Source organism: Coptis chinensis, chromosome 3 (genome assembly GCF_015680905.1).
Source record: "Coptis chinensis isolate HL-2020 chromosome 3, ASM1568090v1, whole genome shotgun sequence".
NCBI classification, from domain to species: Eukaryota; Viridiplantae; Streptophyta; class Magnoliopsida; order Ranunculales; family Ranunculaceae; genus Coptis; species Coptis chinensis.
The window spans coordinates 59,009,097-59,017,069 of NC_141458.1; the positions used below are offsets into that span (position 1 = coordinate 59,009,097).

Genomic DNA, 7,973 nt, shown 5'->3' on the forward strand with positions numbered 1-7,973 from the left:
AATGATCAGATCCCAAATGTGTGTTTTATTACCCTTACAATGCTTCAAATATGTCTTTATGCTTTATAAACAGATAACTCATAGCTTTTACTGCCATTTGCAGGTTACATGCATTTTCAGACCACTTATTGTAAAAGATGCATTTTAGCACCAAAAGGAGCTCTATTAACACTTGTTACGAAGACTCTAGCTTGCAGGATAAAATGCTAAAATGTCAAAGTCAAAATCAATGGTCAGCGGTCAAGGACCCAAACCCAAAAGACTGAAGCTTATGGCCTTGACTCAAAAGTAGCTTTGCATAACCAAAGCTTGCTCAAGAAGAAAACCAAAAGCAAAAGTAAAAAGTATAAAACATAAAGGAAAAAACAACTCATGAGGTGTCTTGTATCTAGAGAAAGCATAAAACAAACTCATGAGGTGGCTTAAATCTAAGGGTGAAGGGCAAATCTGTAACTTGGAAAAGGTGTAATATATAAACCAAAAAGTGAGAGGAGAGAGAGCACCTAGACTTAATCTATGGTCATGTAGGAGTAGTGTAGTTTTTCATTTCAAGTCCTTCACTTTCAAGTTTTTATTTGCTTTATTTTCTCTTTTCTTTATCAAGTTTTCAATTGAAGTTGTTATTCAAGTTTTTCAATACAAGTTTTCATTCAAGTTTTTGTGTTTTTTGCAATCTCTACTCAATGCTTTTCATTCAAAACCAAGTTTCATTCAATCATCATTTCAATACAAGTCATTTCCCTTTTACAAACAAATCAAGTTATGAACTTTAAATCAAGTTGAGTTGCCTGCGACTGCCCGTCCACCTCTAGCAACAATGACACGATTTTTTGACAGCCAGGTCTACTTGATCTCGTGGTTTCAACTACGGATCCAGATTTTGTAATAGAGTAGTGTACATCAGTAAACCTTGTTTTGATAAATATATAAAAAAAAAATGAAAATATAAAAAAAAATAGTTAATGTTAGTTATGTTATATTATGATAAGTTGATCACTTGGTTGAAATTGTGCAACTTACAAAGAATTAGAGTTTTCATTGCCTTGGGAAGTTCGAGTGTGCGAGGTGAGTCGTGTATCATACACTCGCACACTTTGAATCAACTTGGTATCAACACTCTAATTACGATTTTCTTTAGTTAATTAGTATATTAGTATTAGTTTTACTTTTATGTTTTGGGCCCTTGAAGGCAAAATTGTATAATTATTACAAACCCAGACTATGTGCTTATTTTGAAGTAGGCTTTTGAAACCTCAAACAAGGAACGCTCGAACAATTGGCCCTAATTCTCAGATCACGCGCCAACCAACGTTACCTCCACCTCAAGCAGCGTGTAAGCACGGCTTGAGAGGTAAGCTCTAAACATCCTTGAAGCCCCTATAAGAGGATACCTTGAATGTTTTGAGCATGCTTACATGATTGTTTGAGTTAAATTTTCGCACTGTATTTTCAATTCACATATAAGGCTAAACTCGAGCCAAATAACAACCGTTGGGAGGTCATTGCTCAATGTAGGTAACCGGACGTTGCTTGTTACTTGAGGCCTAGACAAACAAACAAATTAAAATCAATCAACTAGAGTTTAAAGGAGTCACGCTCTTCCATAAAAGGACAAAAATATAGCCACGAGGATTTAGAGTAATTAATTACCAAATTCTAGTGGATCAACTACCTTCCTAACTCCCCTCCCCCAGATTCACCGTGAGTGAGTTTCTTGGTAGCACACCACTTGGTGAAGTAATTACTTACTCTTCTGAGCCGTATAGTAGATCCCACCTAGTTCCGCGCCCAACTATTAGTCTGAACAGGGCATATTAATCTAAAGACCAAACAACATTTTCAAAACTCCAAATTGAAAAACAAATTTTGATTGTTTGAGCATCCACTGCATCGTTTGTGCATTTTTAGGTAGCTTTGCTAGTCTTGCTAAAGTGCATGATACTGCGTTCAAGCCCTATAAGGTTTAGCGACCATAAAGCTTACTCACATAGGAAAGCACGTCGTCCTAGAAAAACTCTTATCTCTCGTCCCCCACCTTCTAAGATTGCTGACGAAGCCGCAAGCTGAAAAACCTCTCTCTAACTTCTACACACCGTTACTAGATGGACCTCCATCTTGTATACGACTCACACCACTCACGAGCGATTTTTGCATTCCACTAAACATGTTTAATCTTCTACCCATCTTCCATGGGTTTGAACACGAGTTACCGTACGAACACCTACGCCAAATACATGAAGTATGCAATACTTCCCATCATCCGGGCATCACTGATGATCAAGTGAAGCTATGAGTGTTTCCTTTCACTCTAGCTGGTAAAAGTCACGCATGGCTTTTTTCTCAGCAGTCCGATTCTTTCGATACATGGGAAAATGTTATGTTCTCCTTAATGAAGAAGTTATTTCCACCGAAGAAAACAGAAGAGATAAGAAGCAAGATACAGTTCTTCAAATAGAGTCTGAGTGAGACATTCTTCGAAGCATGGGAAAGATTCTCTGACCTACTCCATTTATGTTTTCACCATAAACTAGAAAAATCCACTCTTGTCCAATGTTCGTTCAAAGGTCTTCTCCAAGAACACAAAGTAACCTTCAACATCATAAGTAATGGAATTTTTTTGGATAGGTGCAATCGAAGCTTTAACCTTTCTTGAAAATCAAGCTGAAAAGAGTACCCAGTGGGGCGACATAAACAATTCTAAAACAACCCAACCCAGTAAATCTAAGGCTATTGGTATTTTTGAGGTTAAATCCGATCCAAAAATCAAAACATTAATTGAATCCCTCACAAGAAAGATAAAAGCCCTCACAATCGAACAAAATGACCAAACTCCTCATCCTATCATGAATATAAATACCTCACCATGCACTTTTTGTCTAAGCTTAAATCACATTGATACCAATTGTCCTTTGCTTACCAACATATCATCACTTCAACTAGAAGAAGTCTGTTATTTCAATGTATTAAATGCACCATGAAGGCAACACCCTAATTTCACAAGGACTACTAATCTACAAACCCAACCACCTCCAGGGTTCACTAATCACGTCAAACCACCAAATACATTCAGACAAGGACAATGTACCTATAACAATCAGAACAGAGCATTGATTCCATCCCAATTTAACCAGAACTACTAAAACCCACCAATCAACAACCAATGAGACCTAGTTCTAGTTACACCACTCACTAGTGTCCAATCAGATAAACCATCCGAGATAATGCTAGCCGTGATACAACAGCAACTCAAATACTAGCATCCATACAACAATATCTAAACCTAATAGTTCAAGACAAAACCTAGAAAAGTGTGTTCCCAGGTTAATCAATTCAAAATTTTAAACCACAAGAGATTAAAGTAGTCATAACTTTGCGTTCTAGCAAAATAGTTGACAATAGAGTAGTCTTACTAGAAGACCCTGTACCTATGGAGATACCAATTCCAATACAAACCTTACTAGAACCAGAAACTGAAAAACAAATACCTCCAAGTGTCCCTATCAATATTCTAGTTCTTAAACTATCAACTCATTCACCGGAACCAGTTAAGAAGTATAAACCAAAGACACCATTCCCAACACGCTTGATGACACCCAAGGAGGATGAAAATTTTGAAACCCAAGGAGGATGAAAATTCAAGAATCTAACCACAAATATGTCGTTTCTCGATGCCATTAAACATTTACCCAAACATGCCAAATTTCTCATGGATATGTACACCAACAAAAGAAGAACTAACATTCCAAATGATGCCTTTCTTATAGAACAATTTCCATCCCTCACAGGAAATCAATGGAATCATCAAATATAAAGATCCTGGTCATCCTACCATTCCTTACACTATAGGAAACAAGTACACAGCTACTGTCTTGCTCGATCTAGGAGCAAGTGTAAACCTCCTTTCATACTATGTATTCAAACAACTTGGTTTCCATGAGCTTACACCTACAGCTATGGCCTTACAATTAATCGATCACTCCATTAAATACCCAAAAGGTGCAGTTGAAAATGTGCTAGTCAAAGTTAAAGATTTTCACTACCTTGTTGATTTCATTATTCTTGACACCAAAGTCGCTCATGAATCCATACCCATTACACCATAACAGCTTTTTTGTGACGCCTATTTGGCGTCAGAAATTTGGCGTCTCAATTGGTGTCACAAAAATTTGTGACGGTATTTTGGCGTCAGTAATTTTTGTGACGACATTTTGGCGTCACAAATTTGTGACAACATTTTCCCATTTGTGACGGCGTTTTGGCGTCACTTTTTTTGTGACGGCGTTTTAGCATCACAAATTTCTGACAACATTTTAGATTTGTGACGGCATTTTGGCGTCAGTAAATTTGTTTTAGTTTTAAAAAAAAAATTATTATTATTTTGCTATATGATCAATCATTTTGCACTGTAGTACTATCCTAGAGACAACTTGTTTTAAAAACAATCCAATTAATCCACAAAATACACAAGTACACCTTCAACAATTAAAATTTTACTATAACTCAAAATTGCCAAATAATCCATTTCACATTTCAGAAATAGTCTACAAAGTACATAAAGATGAACAGTCACGATTTATTCTATATCTCTCAAAATTATTATCAGATAATTTTCACACTTCTGCAATATACAACTACAAGGTACATCTTCTTCGCAAGTATCCAAGGTCTAGCATAAATGAAGCACCTTCAAAGCTCCCATCAAGTGAAAAGAACTAACTCTTAACTTGCCCTTCACAAAGAAAGAAGAAAACGAAGAAAACTTCATTAATGAACTAATAAAAACGAGAAAATATATATCTTACCTAAGTATATATATTGAATATGACAATTGCTAACCAAGGACAAGACATAAGATATGCTGAAAACTTAATAAACTCTTGCGGCCAGTAAAATGATGTTTAGAGAAGCAAATGCACCTTTACATTTAGTGTTACCAATATACAAAACTTTATTTACACACTTCCTTCTTTTGACATCTATGGATCACTCATTGAATGACATGAATCCATATAGTCAAAATCCATTAGCAAAGATAATAGAAAGGATACACACAAAACAAATAAACAATAGAGAAAAAAGAATAGCATAAACCTAAACTAGCAAAACACAAAGAAACCTAAACTAGCGGATACACAAAGAAACTTACAGTTTCTTGATGTTTAGCATTCTTTCTCCAATGTATGAAGGGATTGGGCCAGTAATTGAGCAACTTCTTAAAACCCTGCGCAAAAAGGTAAAGCATAAAGCAACCATGGTGAGGTAACATACTAATTATCTTCTATACACGAGGGATAACTCAAAGCCCAACTAATTATCTACAATACTTGTGTACGTTGGTAACTCAAAACCTTTGGTTTCGGATGTCAAGAGTACTACATATAAACAAAGCATCACGTGGGTAAGCCTATTTTGCTATCATTAATACAGTACAAAGTACAAAAGGTCCAATTTTTAGAAAATCAGCATACTACTCTAACATACTAATGTCAAGAGTACTTGCCTCAAAACACTTCATGATCAAGACAAGCTATAAAGTCTGATTATCAATGAAAGGTTGCTGAAGTTGTTCCTTCTATACACATTGAAGGTTGCAAAGCTTAAAGGAAAGTAATTATTTCCTGTTAAACTTAAACATTTCTACTTGCAACTTTTTACAATTCAATAGACACCCCTAAGCACTAGATCTGAATTTCTAAATGTCACAATATGTAAGAACAAAAACTGATGAAGTCAATGGTAAGATAGTTCTTCAAGTTAGCTTTACTTATCTTGGGATTATAGAGAGTTAAACATTCCAAAAATAGAGAATAACGTAGTCCAGCAACACTTCCCAACAATTAAAATAAACAATTGCTGACTTATATGTAAGAGACCTAACCAACTGATTTTCAAGTCCTGATTACAATTCTCATATGCCCTCATTCGTTTCCAATCATTAAACCCACCTGCAACAGAATTTCAAACATTTGAAACAAAACCTAACAAACACCATAATTAGCTCTTGTGAGCAAGACAAAACACAACTACTTCAAAGTGGTGATACATAAAAAAGTATTAGCTCTTTATTTTTTCTCTTATTGTAATAGAGACATACTGAGCAATAACACCCCTATTAACTAGGTAAGTCTTCTTTAATCATAAGGATATATATATATATATATATATATATATATATATATATATATATATATATATATATATATATATATATATATATATATATATGAAATATTCAATGGGTAGTTACCTGAGCTGGAAATTAGAATTTATGCAGCAGTAGCAAGCAACAAGCAGGCAGGCACGCAGCAGCATCAACAGCACAGCACAGCACCACACAACACCATACTCACACACTAGCACCTGCACACACACCACACTAGCACCTGCACACACTCACACACTACCACCTGCACACACTCTCACATACACCACACTGCCACCACTTGCCAGCACACACTCGCACCACGTGCCAACACCACCACCACACTACAAACACACTCACATCTGCCTTGTAGGCCAGATCAATTTTCTTTGCAATCTCATGGAGCACATGGGGTATATGGCTGGAGTAGAATGACGGACACAAAACAAAACTAATGAAATGCAAAACAGGACAATGAAAATAGCATACAAAACTGATCAAAGTTTTTTTTTACAATTTTATAAAACTATTAAGAAGTTAATTAAAATAGTGTGTTAAAATAGGACAATGATCAAAAGGAAAGTAGATTAATGTGATTAAAATAGTGGTTAAAATAGTTGTCAAAACAAACACGAACTTTCTGACATTAGAACAAGCAAAACTTAGAAGTAAGTAAAAACTTAGAAGTAAATATAACATTAAAAAAAAAAACTTTATCATTATGTATGTTAGAGAGTATGAACTCAGGAAAAAAATTCACTCACTGCTCATATGCTTCTCCTTTGCTATATGTTCAACGTGGTTTGTGGCTTTTCCAATAGCAATATCCCGGTTCTGGAAAAAGAGTATCAGTTGTGAGGAACTGAAAAAACACATAACAATTACAAGAGACATACTTAAACGTACCAATTAGATAGTGCAGATATGAAGAGACATAATTAAACATACCAATTAGATAGTGCAGATATGAAATCACCTTGTATTCACTGTTCACTTTTTTCCAACCTAACATTTGTGGAGTCCTTTAAAGCTCCTAGAGCCTTTCTTGGGTTTAACTGAGTACTACCAATCCTCGCCATGACATAGAATTAAGAACACATGTTCTGAAGTTGAAGACAATCAATATGCAAAACCTGAAGAGAAGAGCATCAATTTGTCTGTTTGCTTTTTAAAATAGATTTTATAGTGTTTCCATGTAAAGGACTTTTCAAGAGTCACTGTAACAATTCTAAATTCTAGTATATAATAAGAGCTGGATGAACTGATCCCAACCTTCTAATAATTGCGAATAGCATTCAAGTATTACCATGCTAAACATATATGTTCTACCTTCTTACAACATCCTATATATACTAACTTCCTAACTTTTATTTGCAAGCACAGATAGCCCAACCAACCAACATTCAACAAACAATATAGAGTATCTATGTTTCCACACAAGTCGTAAAACTAGCTAGCTTCTCCACATGAGCTAGGTGCCTAATGGTACATAATCACACTCACATCACCACTTGCACACACTCACACACTAGCACCCGCATCACCAGTCCACTGCACTACCAGTCACACCACTACACCACTAGTCCACCACCACACACTGCACACCAACAATCTACATACACACTGCACCACCAGTCCACACAATGCAAACCACCACACACTTTACACCACCAGTTCACACACTGCACCACCAGTCCACACAATGCAAACCACGTCACTAGTCCCCTAAACCCATGCCTTCAAAGTTCGAGTGAATAGAGATTCTAAGAACTAACCAACGGACATGAATAAAAGTCATTACCTCAAGCTCGCGAAGCTTTGCTTCAAGTTT

General features: G+C 35.8%; 1 long non-coding RNA gene across 1 annotated transcript; it reads right to left on the minus strand.

The window, feature by feature from the left end:
* Positions 1–4,471: 4,471 nt before the first annotated feature.
* LOC147510203 (uncharacterized) lies at positions 4,472–6,121 on the minus strand. Its single transcript, XR_015216747.1, has 2 exons — positions 5,147–6,121; positions 4,472–4,729 (listed from the first exon to the last, which is right to left on the minus strand). It is a non-coding gene; the product is annotated as an uncharacterized LOC147510203 (long non-coding RNA).
* Between the last annotated feature and the right edge of the window lie 1,852 nt (positions 6,122–7,973).